At 43.6% G+C, this 16,301-nt stretch overlaps 1 protein-coding gene across 1 annotated transcript in view; it reads left to right on the forward strand.

Moving 5' to 3' along the window:
- Positions 1 to 16,301, forward strand: part of CDH13 (cadherin 13) — a 985,922-nt gene that overhangs the window by 20,447 nt on the left and 949,174 nt on the right. The window lies entirely within an intron of this gene.

Here is a 16,301-nt window from a genome sequence, read left to right on the forward strand (position 1 = left end):
AATAAGCTAAATTTCTTGCAAATGGAAACTGGTTAAGCAACTCAATGGAATATTACATAGCCATTAAAAAGGAAGGTTACGGAGACTATAATGGCAGGGGAAAACCATGTAAGTGAGAAAGGAATATGGAACTGGACATTGCGTGTAGAGTAGGATTCCTACTAAGCAACAAAAGTCTCTATATATGGAAAAGAGGGATAGAGGCTGAAAGGAAATTTATCAAAATCCTAACTTCAGTTTTGTTCATGTAATGGGTTTCTGAGTTACTGTTTCTCTCTAGTTTGCAAATCTCCATTGAGGTGCTTGTATCACATTTATAATAAAAAGTATAATAAATTTGAAAAAGTGAAAGAAGAAAAAGAATTTCCAACAAAATAGGTGGTGGAGAGTCAGTGGAGGCTTTGAAGAATGGAATAATATAACGAAAAATGATATTTCAGAAAAATTAATGTAGGGGTGGTGTGGAAGATGGATTGGATCAGGAAAGACCCAAGACGAGAAGTCCAGCTTGTGAGCGAATAAGGGTCGTAGGGAGTGTGGAAAGGAGAGACTGATTTTAGAGGCTTGGTGTTGAATGGGATGATGGGGAAGAAAGAGAAAAATGCCAGAAATGATCTCAAAATTTTAAGGCTGATTGAGTGGGAGAAAATTCATAATGGAACAACAAATATATGTTGAGCACTCTTTGAGCCAGGTTTCTTTACATCTGCTGTCTCGTTTAAACCTAAGAACAATCCTATAAGCTATGTTCTTAATATTTCTGTTTTATAAGTGAGGTAATAGAAAATCAGAGAAGTAAAACCACTTGTCCAAGATCACAGAGAATCTGAGTTCAGATAAGGTAATTGTTAAAGGAACTAGAAAGGTGGATGGACAGCTGGCTGGAGGATGGCTGGCTGGATGAATGAATGGGTGGGTGGATGGGTGGGTGGCCTAACAGATGCCTGGATGGATGAATGGGTGGATGGATGTTGGATGAGTGGATTTGTAAGCACGGTAAGGGGGAAGAAATGTAGCATATTATAATGTCAAAGTAGAAAAAAGGGAATTTCAAGAAGGAAGTTACAGATAACTTAGAAAGTAAACAAGGAAGGGACCTGGGGAATGCGCTAGATTCTGCAAGAAGAAGGAGTGGTCACTGGTTGTCTTTGAGAAGGCAATTCCTGTCAGGTGATGGGAAGAAGGCTTAAGCTGCATGGGCAACTGACAGACCAGGACATGGTGGGGGAAGCTATGAAATGACTGGTCAGACCATGCATGAGCTTACAAACAGGCACAAGCCTAAGGAATAGATGCAACATTAGGAAGGAGGGGTGATGGGAGAGAACACAAGGAAGGAGAAGAGAGAAATGGAAAAAGAAACCATAATTATTGGTTAAGAACGAGGACACCAGACTGCCTGGGCTTGCCTCTCAACTCCACCACCCTGTGACCTTGAGCAAATCCCGTAACTGTCTTTACATCAGTCCCCTCACCTGTAAAATGGGGAGGATGGTAACAACTCCCATCTCAAAGGCTTCTTAGGAGGATGAAATGAAGCAGGTAACATGCTTAACACAGTGCCTGCACACTGTGAATCCAAACTGGGCACGGATCCTGATCCTTAACTGCCAAAGAAATGCCATTTCTTGGGAAACAGCCCCAAGCTATAGATCAAGAAACTGAGGCTCAGTCACTTAAAGAATGTGCCCTAAGAAAGTACACCTGGAGCCCCAACATCACACCGCCTGGAACAAGAGAGCAAGTGATCAGCTCTCCCATCCTTCCGGAGAAAATAGATTTTGTGTAAGACGCTATGCAGAGCTGTGTTAGTTGGAAACTAATCTTCTTCAATTTGCAAGAAATGAGGTGTATTGGGTTGCACGGTTTTTTCCCCGCTTTTTGACCAAAGAGTTAATAAGCAGAGGCTGCTCATTAAAGCAAAGTTGGAAGGAGTTTCGGAGGCACTGGAGAATGGCTGGGGGAGGGAAATAACAAGCACTTGGAAGATTCGGAGGGGGTGGATGAAGATCCATCTCTCACCAGCAAGCGCTGTGAACTCAGCGCCCTTTCTCCATTCCAGAAAGTTTTATGCTCTTATAATTGATGCTTGGAGAAGTCTGCACATCTCAGACTCGGCATGAGGAATCCTAAAAGCCTTATTAACCCAGACACTTGGCCCGTCTGAGTGCAACCCCTACCCTGGCTATTTTGGTTTAGGATTAGCTGAGCCCCAAAATGTTCTGCTATTGGGATGAAGAGGTTCAATTTAACACCTTTCTCTGATCTGCTCTCTTTCCTAATCCCCCTGCCTCTCCCGCTCAGCCTGTGCTCAGCCCGCTTGCTCCTCCCCTTCGCAATCCTATAACCCACCAAGAAAGGGTTCTCTCTGAGGCTGAGCCACCAGAGAAACTGCACGCCCTGGATTGATTTTGCATAACGTAAAAATCAATCCTCGCACCGGGCAGTAGAGGCGCCCTCTGAGGCTCCAGGCTGCAAGAGAACCAGTTCAGGCTGGTTGGAGGCCTAATGGGGCAGGGCAGCAAACGGTTTAAGTGGGAAAGTTAAAAAAATAAACAGAAAAAACAGATGAAATTGGGGAGCGTGCTTTGCTGGGCTAGAATGGGCTTTCTCTCTCCATGTTAATGAGCCTTATCTGGCACAGCTGGTCTCTACCTATTGCATGGATTTGCAGGGGAAAGACGAGTTGTAAAGTGCCCCCCCCCATTAGACACATTCCCCTGATGGCAGCAGGGGCCCCAGGGAGACACTGTCAGCTTGACATAGTCTCTCCAAGGATAGAACTTCAGTTTCCTTTGGTGGTGAGACTAAGTACAACCATCATCATTTGTGCTCTAATAATTATTATTTAAGTAAAAGACACACTAATAAATAAGTTAAAAAATAGCTAACCGGGGTTCCCCAGTTTGGTTCCTGGGTGCGGACATGGCACCACTTGGCAAGCCATGCTGTGGTAGGCGTCCCACATATAAACTAGAGGAAGATGGGTACGAATGTTAGCTCAGGGCCAGTCTTCCTCAGCAAAAAGAGGAGGATTGGCAGCAGATGCTAGCTCAGGGCTAATCTTCCTCAAAAAATAAAAATAAAAAATAGCTAACAGTTATGGAGCACCATCTATGTATCAAGCACTCAACAAGTACTGACATACACGGCGTCTAACTGAAGCCTCCATGTTGGAGCTACTGAGATTCCTCTCATTTTACAGCTGAGGAGTTCGCAGTTTGTGCACATGCTCATGGACAACATTTTCATTGATTTTCACTCAACCCTTAGGAGGCTACAGATGAGGTTTTGCAGTTAAAGAAACTGAACCTCAGGAACCTGTCTTCTTCAGCAAGTAATTTTCAGAACTAGGATTCGAATTGAGGTCCCCTGACTCTATGTTGTGATTTTCTTGCATGAGGAAGATGGTGTCTATTCATTATGTGTGCCAGACTCTGAGAAAAGAGCTTGCTGTGCATTGTCTCAATCTTCAATCAGGAGAGGGTTGCTTTCCCGCTTGACAGATGAGGAGACTGAGGCTCAGAGAGGGGAAGCCATTGAACAGAGACACACAGGTAGTTGTAGGGGGTAGAGCTGGGGCTGACAGCTTCGCATCCTACTCTGCAGGTTTTCTCCGCTCTCAGCACCTCGCGGTGGCTGTGCCTTCAATAGGAGAAACAACGCCCTGTGATTTCCCAGAAGCAACAGGGAGGGGGTGATGCTAGCCCTGGACCTTAGGAGTTAGGATGGGTTGTTGGTACTGACAATAGAACAGGCTGCTAGAAATGTGATCTTGGCCTGGAGGGGAGATCAGACATGACTGAGAATTCAGGAAGGACCAGCTCTGTCCAGTGAGAAGACATTTGGGGACTTTCATCTTCTTGAAGACCACAGGTTCCAATTTGCACTTTGAAAGCCACAACTTTCTGGGACAACCTGTTGTTGCTACCTTCCTCTGCCAGTCACGGTCATCAAAGCAACGTTCTCAGAACAGGCTAATGTCACCGCACCTTCTAAGGAGATCATTGTCCTCAGAGCAAGGCTCAGCTTCTGGGAAAGGGAGCTCAAATTGTAGACTGGGATCTTCATTTCCCTGAAGTCTTGTGCTTTGGAAAGGCGTTATTGGTTTGTCATTCTGGGCTGTCACGGATGACACCTCCAGGCTCTGAAAGGTTACAGGAAAATAACAGGCCTCCTGGCAGTTTCCAGCAGCTTCTGTTTCTCACCTGGGCCAGGATTGTGCATCTGCTTTTTATTCATGACAAGATGAGAAGGGGTTGGTTAAATAAGGATCGGCTGCTCTTTATACATCTTCTTTCCTGATTGATGGCATCAGAAAGCCATTCATCCGGCTTGAAGATAGACAGGTGGTTGCCGTCATTACACAGTGGGCTTTTGAAGTTCACTCTGTGATGTGATTACAGCACATGCTTAGCTTGTGCTCCAGGGGGTAAGGTTGACCTTTGATCTTACTCCTCATTTAAAAATCACAGATCTTGGAAAATGAACCAATCTAAGAAGATACTGGAAGCTGTGTTTGCTGCTGAGGTTGGCTGTCAAACCAATTTAACTGTCCTGCTTTACCCAGAATTCTGTTTTTTCTGATTAAAACAGATGACCTTTAAAGCTTTTTTTTTTCTCCTCGGACGATCTCTAGAGGACACCTGGTCTTTTGTGACTTCTGATGGGAATCCCAGAATCGTGTCACTACTGTGGGTTCCAAATAGGAAAGTTCATTTAAACAAAGCATCGATCAGAAGAAATTCAAGACCACCGTCCAAACAGAGAGTGCATATTCTTTACCCTTCTCTCTCATTCATTCATTCAACATTTATAGAGCGCTTACTATGTAACAGTTCTGTGATGGGAGCTGGCAATAAGAAGGTGACCAAATTATAGTCGCTGTGACCCCAGGACCTTAGAATTCAGAAGGTGAAGCAGACGAGACAATCAACATTGTCAACAGAGGATGAAAGGGCCTGGGAATATGACCACTCTGGAAAACCGTTCGATCTAGGCTTTGATAGGCACCGCCAGACCGTTTTCCAAAGTGGTTGTAAAGAAGTCGGGAGGGCTGCTTCTGAGAACCTGATGGTGTTTTATTTCTCGACCGCAGTGCTTGTGGAAAATACTGAGTGGGCTCTGAGGCTTTTGCACACTTTCTTAGTGCCTCAGTATAATCTAAATGAGAAATAAAGAGATAAGGCGTGTTCAGCTTCAGTCTCGTTGGGAGTTCAGAGGAGAGACCGGCCCACCTTGCAGAGAGAGCAGACAGAGAGATGGAGGAAGCCTCTCTGGGGAGATGATGTTTGAACTGGGTTTGGAAGGATCAACAGGAAGTAGGGGGTCAGAAAATGGGACCTGATGGGCTTGCACAAAGCCTGCAGCAGGAAGGAAGGCATGGGTGGAGGGAGATGGCGACTGGGGCTTGGGAAGTCTGCGAGTTGTTCGGTGTGGCCGAAGCCCAGGACTTGGGGCTGTGGGGGTGGGAGGGAACAGCAGGGGAGGGGGCTGGACTGATTCAGAGACATGATGCTCTGATGACAGTGGGAGCCACGAGGGATTTTTAAACAGCAGAATGATGCTGTCAAGTCTGGGTTTTCCAATAATCAGCATGCTTTCGCCTGCACCAGGGTGCAAGGCAGGAGACTTTTCCGTGTCTTTTGCAATAGTCCCAGAGAGGAAGGCCGAAGACTCCCTTCAAGGCCCTGAAGGAGAAGAGGTGAGACAGATCGGAGTTTAGGAGGTACGTACATTGCAGTCACTGAGACTTGTTATGGGCCGGCCCCGTGGCCGAGTGGTTAAGTTCACGCGCTCCGCTTTGGCGGCCCAGGGTTTCACCGGTTCACATCCTGACTGTGGACCCGGCACCGCTCATTGGGCCATGCTGAGGTGGTGTCCCACGTGCCGCAACTAGAAGGACCCACGACTAAAATACACAACTATGTACAGGGGGATTTGGGGAGAAAATGCAGAAAGAAAAAAAAAGAAGATTGGCAACAGTTGTTAGCTCAGGTGTCAATCTTCAAAAAAATAAAAAAGCAGGCTTGTTAATAAACTGAAAGGTGGGGGCCAGGAGAAGACATGGGAAGAAATCAGAAGATTTCTCTTCCAGCCCAGCCTCTGGTGGTTAGAACCACTGGGATAGAAACACTTGGGCCCAGGAGCCGATTTCTCTTATTACATGAAACCATGGAGAGCCGCATGAATCATTCCAGAGACGTCTATTTCATGCCCATGATGTGCCAGGCGGTGCAGGAGGTTCAGAGGATACGGGGACGGAAGGGACCAATTCTCACCCTCAAGGAGCCACCTGTAGAGCGTGGGGAGAGGGCAGATCCCATTTCTCTGCCTTAAACCCCAGGCAGCATGTTGGAGTTTATGTGGCCGTGGTGGTTTCTTGTTCTATTCAAGGTCAGTTCCCCAGCCCTTGCAGAGTCAGTGGTAAGGGCATTCCCCAAATCCCTTACAGAAGGGATCGCTCTTTCCCCTTGAGTAGTTGTGAGCCAAGCATATGACACTGTGTGAATGTTTGAAAACTTATCCTGGTTCTCAGAATGCAATTCTGACAGTGCTGAAGGCTGCCAATTAAATGAAGATTTAGATAAAGGCTGTGTGGGAGAGGCAGCGCAATATTCTTAAACCTAATAATGGTTTCATTCTGTCTTTTTGAAGCTCTCGAATAATCCTGATTGACTGGCTGTCTGCTTTGGGCATTCCCACTTACTGGACAATTTAATAACATTTAAAATGTTTGACAACCTTTATTTGAGGGCAGAAATCCCCAGGGGAGCAGGCTGTAGGTAAGGATATGAATGCGTGTCCTTAAAAAGAGGAATCAGGATTTTAATAGGTTCTTTTCACATTCAGAACAAACCCCTTGGGTGCTAGATTGCCAGGGGCACAGAAGGGGTGAGAACAGGCTCTCAGATTACTAAACATGGGAAACATGTAGTGACTGCCATGTGCCTTGCCTTGTGCCGAGTGCTTTCCTCATCACCTCATTTACTCCTGGCAACAGCATTGTGGTGGGTGCTCTGACTGTACCCATTATACAGGTGAAGTAGCTGAGGCCCAAGGCCATGTAACTAATAAGCCATGAGGCTGGTGGCTCCCCTAGGTATTGGAGAGGGAATTCAGAAAGAAATCCAAGGCAATTTCCCTTCCTTTCCCGCTGTATCAGGGAATTCATCTGTTCATCCATTCATTCAACACATTTATCAAGCGTCTACTGTGCGCCAGGTATGGTCTAACCAGGAAAACAGCAATGGACACAGCCAGGTCCCTGCCTTCATGGAGCTTTTGTTTTAGCGGGACAGCAAACAGTAAAGAAAGTCCATTAGTCTTAAGTGCTGCACAAAAACCAAGGTACTTTGAGGGATAACGTGTGATTAGGATGCTCCTTTCCTTGGGGATGGAGGGTAGGGGAGGTCCCCCTAGAAGACACACTTCAACTGAGACCTTCCTGAAGTGTTGGAGATAGCCATGTGGGTCTGTGGGGGAAAGAATATGCCAGGGCAGAGAACAAGACTAAAGTCCCTGAAGCAGGAATGTGCCTGGTGTGTCCCGGAAATGGCAAGGCGACCATAGTGGCTGCACCAAGAATGGGAGATAAGATCAGAAGGCAGAATAGGTCACAGGGAGGGTTTGAATGTTATTCTGAGAGTGATGGGAAGCTATTGGTTGGGGGAGGGCAAAGTGATGACATCATTTGTTGTTATGTGCCATAGAAGAAGCCAAAGCAATTTAGAAGCTTGCAGAAGCTCACCTGCTCCATAGCCTGTTTTCTTATTTACATATCTTAATCTTACATATATTAACTCATTCAGTCCTCACAACAACCAATGACATAGACATTGCTATTATTGTTATTCCGTATTTTAAGTGGGGGAAACTGAGGCCCAGAGCAGTCAAGGTCACCCATATAGGAATCAGTGGAAATAGGATATCTTAAGGTCTCAGTCTCATGTGCTTTAAGTTTCAGCTAGCATTTAGTGAGCACCTGCTATCTGCCAGGGTCTGCATGAGGTTCTGGGACACTTTGACACACCTTTTAGCCCGAGGGATGTCTCAGGTCAATGGAAGAGACAGAGAATTAAGCAGAGAGTTAATGTGCAGAATGGCAAGTGCAGGGCTAGTGGCTTGAGCTCTGATTTTGATTTGGGAATACAGAGAAAGCTGCGCAGTTGGGGTGGGAGAGTGAAAAGGTGACATCTGAGCTGGGACTAGATACCATGTTGGAGAAAGTCGAACAAAGCTGGGGATGTGGGAATGGAGAAGGCGATTCCAAGCAGAGAAATCTGGGGTTCAAAGGCATAAGATGGGGAGAGAATGGCAGCCAGCTCAGTGTGGCTAGAAAGAGAGGCAGGGGTGCACCTGGTTGCATCTGAATGGTGTTCAAGTGTGTATTTGTGTTGATGATGATGGTGATGAGATACGAGGCTGGAGAGGGAGTCAGGTTTGCACCTGGTTGTATATATTTTTAAAATTTTTAAACAGACTTTATTTTCAAGAGGAGTTTTAAGGTCTCAGCAAAATTGAGTGGAAGGTACAGAGTTTTTGCATATGCCCCGGCTCCTATATCTGCATAGCCTCCCCCACTAGCAAATCTCACCAGAGTGTTGCATTCATTTCAATTGATGAATCTACATTGACACATCATTATCACTCAAAGTCCATGGTTTACATTAGGGTTCACTCTAGATGTTGTACATTCTATGGATTTCACAAATGTGTAATGACGTGTATCTGTCCTTATAGTATCATATAGAATAATTTCACTCCCCTAAAATTGCTCTGTGCTCTTCCTATCTCTCCCTCCTCCCGAACCCCTGGCAACCACTGATCCTTTTACTATCTCTATAGTTTTGCCTTTTCCAGAATGTGATATAATTGGAGTTATACCTTTTCAGATTGGCTTCTTTCACTTAGTAATGTGCATTTCAGTTTCCTCTACATCTTTTCATGGCTTAATAGCTTATTTCTTTTTATTGCTGAATAATAATCCATTGTCTGGATGTACCACAGTTTATTTATCCATTCACCTCCTGAAGGACATCTTGCTTGCTTCCAAGTTTTGGCAATTATGAATAAAGCTGCCATAAACATCTGTGTGAAGGTTTTTTGTATGGACATAAATTTTCAATCCTTTGGGCAAGTAACAAGGAGCGCAATTACTAGATTTTGTAGTATGTTTGGTTTTGTAAGAAACTGCCAAACTGTCTTTCAAATTATCTATACCATTTGTGTTCCCATGAGCAATGAATGAGAGTTCCTGTTGTTCCATATCCTCATCAGCATTTGGTGGGGTTAGTGGTTTGGATTTTGGCCATTCTAATAGGTGTCTAGTGGTATTTCACTGTTTTTTTCATTTGCGTTTTCCTGGCGACATACCATGTCGAGCATCTTTTCATATGCTTCTTTGACATATGCATATCTTCTCTGGTGAGATGTCTGTTAAGGTCTTTGGCCCATCTTTTAAATTGGTTTCTTGGTTTTCTTATTGCTAAGTTTTAAGAGATCTCCATGTATTTTGGATAACAGCCCTTTGTCAGATATGTCTTTTGCAAATATTTTCTCCCAGTCTATGCCTTATTTTCTCATTCTCTTCACAGTGTTTTTTACAGAGCAGGAGTTTTTAATTTTAATGAAGTCTAGCTTATTAATTCTTTCTTTCTTGCATTCTGCCTTTGGTGTTTCATCTGAAAAGTCATTGGCATACCAAAGGTCATCTAGGTTTACTCCTACATTACCTTCTAGGAGTTTTGTAGTTTTGTGTTTTACGATTAGGTCTTTGATCCATTTTGAGTTAATTTTTGTGAAGGATGTAAGATCTGTATCTAAGATTCATTTTTTTGCACTGGATATACAGTTGTTCTAGCTGGGTAGTCTTTGTTGAAAAGATTGCCTTTGCTCCTTTTTCAAAGATTGTTTGACTGTGTTTCTGTGGCTCTCTGTTCTGTTCCAGTGATCTTTCTGTCTGCTCTTCCACCAACACCACACTGTCTTCATTACTGTAGCTTTATAGGAAGTCTTGAAATTGTTGTGTCAATTCTCTGACTTTGTTCTTCTTCAGCATTGTGGTGGCTACTCTGGGTTCTTTGCCCCTCCAAAAACCTTTGGAATCCGTTTCTTGATATCCACAAAATAACTTGCTTGGATTTGATTGGGATTGTGTTGAATGTATAGATTAAATTGGGAAGAACTGATATGTTGACAATATTGAATCTTCCTATCCACAAACATGGAATATCTCTCTGTTTAGTTCGTTGTTTAATTTCTTTCATCAGAGTTTTGTACTTTATTTTCATATAGACTTTGTGCATATTCTGTTAGATTTATACCTAAGTATTTAATTTTTGGGGTGCTAAAGTAAATGGTATTATGGTTTTAATTTCAAATTCCTCTTGTGCATTGCTGGTATATAGCAAAGTGATTGACTTTTGCATATTAAGTTTGTCTCCTGCAAACTTGGTATAATCACTGATTTCCAGTTTTGTTGATTCTTTTAGATTTTCTACGTAGATGATCATGTTATCTACAAACTAAGACAGCTTTATTTCTTTCATCCCAATCAGTATACCTTTTATTTCCTTTTCTTGTCTAATTGCATTAATTAGGACTTTCAGTACAAGGTTGAAAAGGAGTGGTGACAGGGGACATCCTTGCCTTGTTCTTAGTGGGAAAGTTTCAAATTTCTTACCATTAAATATGATGTTAGCTGTAGGTTTTTTGTAGACATTCTTTATCAAATCAAGAAAGTTCTCCTCTATCCCTAGTTTGCTGCGAGCTCTTATCATGAGTAGGTGTCAGATTTTGCAAAGTGCTTTCTTTGTATTTACTGATATGATCACGTGATTTTTGTTCTTTAGCCTATTTAGGTGATGAATTACATTAATTGATTTTTGAATCTTAAGCCAGCCTTGAATACCTAGGATAAATCCCATCTTGGCAGCATTTTAATACTCTTAATTCTTTCCATACCTGTCTCAAGAGAGAGTATAGCTTAGTAGCCAAGACTGGAGTCAGGCTGCCTGAGTTTAAATTGCACCTCTCTTGCTTACTAGGTGTGTGAATTCAGGCAAGTTATTTAACCTCTCTGTGCCTCACTTTCCACATCTTAAATGATGTAAAATAGCGCTGATCCTAGAGCAGTCGTGAGGATTAAATTATACCTAAAGAGTTTAGGACCCCACCCTGCACCCACATGGTGGATGCCATGATGTTTTGTCATAATCATTTCTCTCTATTTGAATGTATGCTCAGTGTGTTTTGCTCCTTTTTGCATTCCCAATGCTTGGTACAAAATAGATGCTCAACAAAAGAAAGCACAATGAAGAAAATGTACATTTCTTCTTTGTGTGTGTGGTGAGGATTCTGTAATTCTATTTAGATTATATACTTGATATTCAGATAAATTAGCCCCTGAGAAGGTTCTCAAGGAGGTGAATTTTCTTGGACTGTTTTGATCAAAGCCCCAGAGCATTCTCCATTGTCTTGTGCTGGCTCTAACCTTTTCCCAGTCATCATCTTGGGTCGGTTCATACTGGCTGTGAGCAGGGAGGCGACCAATGAGGTGGAATAGGTATTTTTATCCCCATTTTATAGAAAATGATGTCAGGAGAAAAACCATACATAGCTGCTGATGGTTCCCAATGGTTGATATAACTTCTTCAAAGATTTAGCATCACCTGTGTTCAGCATCTAGATGGTGTTACTTCTCTATTTGACCCATGTCCCACTACTCCCCTCTCCCCTTTTAAAACGCTGGAGTCAGAATACTCACTTTCAACCTCATAGAAATTACCCCACAGATAGAAACACACCCTTAACAAACAGGCGTGAATAAGCATTAATCGTAACAATGGAAAGATGGAGCTGGCATTGAGAAGGGAATGGCAGAGGCAAGGCCACAGAAGCGAAGAGCGGTGGTTGAGCCTATGTGTCATCTGGGTGCATTTGCACAAAGTTATTACAAGTGGCAGTGTGTAGTCCACTTCGAAGTGTAAATTGATATAAAAAATAACGTAAAGAGGCCAGCCCAGTGGTATAGTGGTTAAGTTTGTGTCCTCCACTTCAGTGGCCCAGGGTTCTTGCGTTCGGATCCTGGGCACGGACCTACACACTGCTCATCAAGCCATGCTGTGATAGCATCCCACAAACAAAATAGAGGAAAACGGGCACAGATGTTAGCTCAGGGATGATCTTCCTCACACACACACAATAATGTAAAAATGTAAATTATAGAAAAAGAAAGGATATATACTAACTGTTGCAAATGTGTAAAAACCATGTGCATGAATATAAACTCCCTTATGGGAATTTTCCTTAAAGAAATAATCCGAAAGAAATAAAACACCATATCTACAAGAGCCCATCATGCTCCAGGTACTGTGTGAGGCACTGGGACCACAGCAATGAGTAAGATGGACTTGAGGACACATGAAAATGTTGTGACAAAAACCTGGGAAAATCTGAATGTTAAGCATTAGGGCAGATTTTCTCCATTCTAGCACTGTTGTCATTTTGGGCCAGATGATTCTTTGTCAGAGGGGCTGCCTTGTGTATATTAGGATGTCTGGAAGCGACCCTGACCTTGACCCGCTAAATGCCATTAGCAACCCCCAACCTGTAACAAACAAAAATGTTTCCAGACATAGTCAAGCGTTCCCTGGGGGTGGGGTGCAAAGTTGCTTCCACTGAGAACCATTGCTTTAGGAGAATAGTTAAGGAGTTATAGAACATCAATCCAATAGAAAATTAAAACTGTAATTGGGAGGCTTATATAGCAGCATTGGAAAAAATGATGTTAATTTTATAAAGCAGAAAGCAGGATTACATTTATTCTATAGATTGCAACCAACTTAGCTAAAGTTCCATGTTCAGAGGAAACTGTTGAGAAAAGGAAGGAGAGAAGAAAGGTGGCCCAGAAATCACAGGAGCCAGGGAACCTCAATGAATTGAATACACTGGTTTGTCCAAGACTCGGAACCCAAAGATCAACATGGATCAGGCAGATAGAGTAAAACAATCAAAATGTGGGAATATGGAAGTTGAGTATCAAAAGTAAGTTAAGTCAAGGCGGACACACTTGGATGTGTAAGGGGGGCTATTTAAAATGTTTAACAACCAAATATGACAGAGGAACCACCAATCATAATAGCCATTTGCTCCAACCACCCAATATGAGCATTCCTGTGCCTGCAAGGGGGTGGGGGAAATCCACAAGGGAGCGTTGGCTGGCCAGAGCCAGTCAAACCAGCCGCGGTCCAACAGGGGCACAGGGATTAATCTTAGAGCAAAACCCGGCAAAACAGAAACGGTCAGAGGCCAGGGGCGAAGTGGAAGAAATAAGAGAACCTGAGGCCCAGAAGAAAATATGCCGTCAGGCTGAGTTATATTTAATCCCATTCGCTGCCTACCTGCACCAAAGACAGTGGAGCAACTTCAGACATAAATTATGCATACCCACGAACAAAGACAGAAAGGCAGCACGGAAAAATGAAAACGGTTTGATTTGTAGGGCTTTCAGCATTGTGGGGGATTTTTTTCTCCTTCCTTTATTTAGAGGTCTGTGGATGCTGCTACATTTTTGTTCCGGCAATAAAAGTAAAATATATGGGGATGTTAACAAAGATGAGAAGAGCTTTTGGAAGGATGTAACTGGTTAGAATTTGATATTCATTAGGTTTTTACAAAAAATCTATTAAGTTCATTGAAGAAGTCATAAAAACACACCAAATGCCCACCATCATCTTCACTCTCTGGAATGTGACATTGGCTCCTTCACAGCAGCCCCACTGTCTGCAAAGGAAGGGGCCTCTGAGTGTGAGCATTGCCCAGGGGTCCCTGTGATGTTTCATGCTGGAGGGATACAGCTGTCCATTTCCTTTGCCTCCTCTCATCCCGTTCCAGCATCGGCTCGTTGTTCATGCTGACCCAGTGGGGTTGGCATCAAGGTCTCCCCTTTCCATGTTGCAGCGAGAGAGAGTCCTGAGGACCCACTTTATCATCCATCGAAACAGATTAGCTCTGATCACAGCCTAATGACGTGAAGTGCAGCCCAGCCCCTTATTTATGCTTTTCTGGGGACAGGCAGGAACAGGCAGGAATGGGTAATTGAGGGACATTAAGAAATGGACTAAAATATTGCTTGCCGTGCTTTAATATGAGCACTATTAATGACGTGTTATTGTAAGTGCTGAGTAAAGAGGTTGCTGCCGGCTCATTCTCTTGCCAGGCAGCCAGCAGACCCTTCTTCCCAAGTGGGGGATTACTGCAGGCACTTCCTTGGTGAAAGCCTGGCTATCTGCAGTGGGCCCTTGTAGAAGGTCCAGCCTGGAGGGTTGCTGCAGGGCAACTGTGCGACTCCCAAAGGGACGCTAAATGCACGTAGGAAGCTCTGTGCCTTAAGGCTAGTTTACAGCAAATATATGGGCACATCTGCCTCTTATTCCATCAGAAATGAATGCAGATTGTAGGAACCTGGCTTATTATTAATAGAGAACACAAAGTATTGGGAAAACCTCAATGAGGGAATAATGAGCCGGCACTCAGATATTCACACACACGCAGATGTGCATCCCATCAGACTATCTAATGGAGACCATTTGGGAAAAACTAATGTATGCCCTTCAATTAGGGGACTCATTAAATCTGTACCTTCCAATACAGAAGCTACTTGCCACTTGTGACTATTTACATTTAAATTTTAATTAATCAAATTAAAGAAAATTAAAAATTAACAATTTAGTCCCTCAGTCTCCCAAGGCACATTTCAAGTCCTCAATAGCCACATGTGGCTAGAGCCTACCAGATTATAGTGCAGATATAGGACATCTCCATCATCTCAGATTGGTGGGGCAGCGCTGGGTTAAATAAATGATGGTGCATCCATATAATGGACTACTCTGCGTCTTCTCAGAAAAACAAGGTAAATACAGATATTCTGACATGAAAAGGTCTCCTATGTGTATTACATGTAAACAAGTTATGAACTTTATGATATTAATTTTACCTATAAAACGAATGCAATACACGCACGTGCACACAAACACATACTTTCTGTTTTAGTGCCGGAAAAAGAGTGGAAGGATACTCACCAAATTGTTAGCAGCAGTTGTCTTGAGAAGGAAGTAGTAGACATTTACTTTTTCTTTTGTCTATTTGCATATCGTTTGAATGTATTTCAACGAGAATTCATTACTTTTGTACTTAAGAGATGAACCTGATGAGAGTCAATGGGAGAATTGAGAATCATGAATAGGGCGTCGTTCTCTCTTTTCGGCTTTAGCTGGTTAAACACTGGTTAATGAGGCCACCTGAGTGGGGTTGACCAGGTGGCTTGTTAGGAAGGAGTATAGTGGGAGGAGAAGGGGGCTGGTTCGGAGCAAATCCATCTCTGCTAAGACATAGCCACAGGCATTCCCTCCGTGTCTGGAATGTTCTGTTCTGATAGGGAGACAAATGCACTTTATAATCAGTTCTGAGGACCTTTTACTAATAATCTTTGGATGAGTAGCTAGAAGCCTCTGCTTTGGGGTGAGGCAGAAAACACTGGCCTTAAATATCAAACCGCACTTGGGAGGCATACACAACCTCAGATACGTGTCTGTCAGGGAGGGCTTCTCTGCCATTTAGGAGGGGAAAGAAAACATGTCTTCCAGGCTGGTGTAAAAGTATTAAAATTGTGTGTGTGTGCATGGCAGGTGCCCTTATCCATCCTGTCCTGGAGAATTGACCTCTCTGCTAGCTTATGTACTACGTGAATAAAGCACGGACTTAGAGAAGTTCTTTCGCGTTCCCTTCGGAAATTCATCTCTGCCCTTCAGCATCACAGACTTTCTACTCTGGGGTGTGAGTCACTTGAACTCTTAGGACAGTTCTGGATCCCCTTCTGCTCCTGTAGCTATGGGCCACAGGGCACAGTTCCTTGACCTGCGAAATTCAGTTTCATTCTGGGGAAAGTAGATTATTACTAGCCCCTGCCTCCTCGGGTGGTTGCTCCAAGTCCAAGGGAGAAGAAGGGTGAGAGGTTAGGCAGTGCTTGGCATGCAGTAAGTGCTACATAAATGTCAGCTTTCATTGAAATTAGTATTGCTTTTTGCTAAGCGACACTGCAAAGCAATTTGCTGTTACCTGTTCTGCTTGTGGATGTGTCTCTCCTCCCCAGAGGAAGGAGCATCACTGGAGGGCAAGAGTGGCCTCCATACTTCTTCCTATCTCTCTGGGTCCCTGACAGTGACCTGCACTAGCTGGTTAGTAAACTCATGCTGAGTGCCTGGTGCCGGAGAGTGAGAGCTGAGTGCTGCCCAGGGGAA

Source organism: Equus quagga, chromosome 13 (genome assembly GCF_021613505.1).
Source record: "Equus quagga isolate Etosha38 chromosome 13, UCLA_HA_Equagga_1.0, whole genome shotgun sequence".
Lineage (NCBI taxonomy): Eukaryota > Metazoa > Chordata > Mammalia > Perissodactyla > Equidae > Equus > Equus quagga.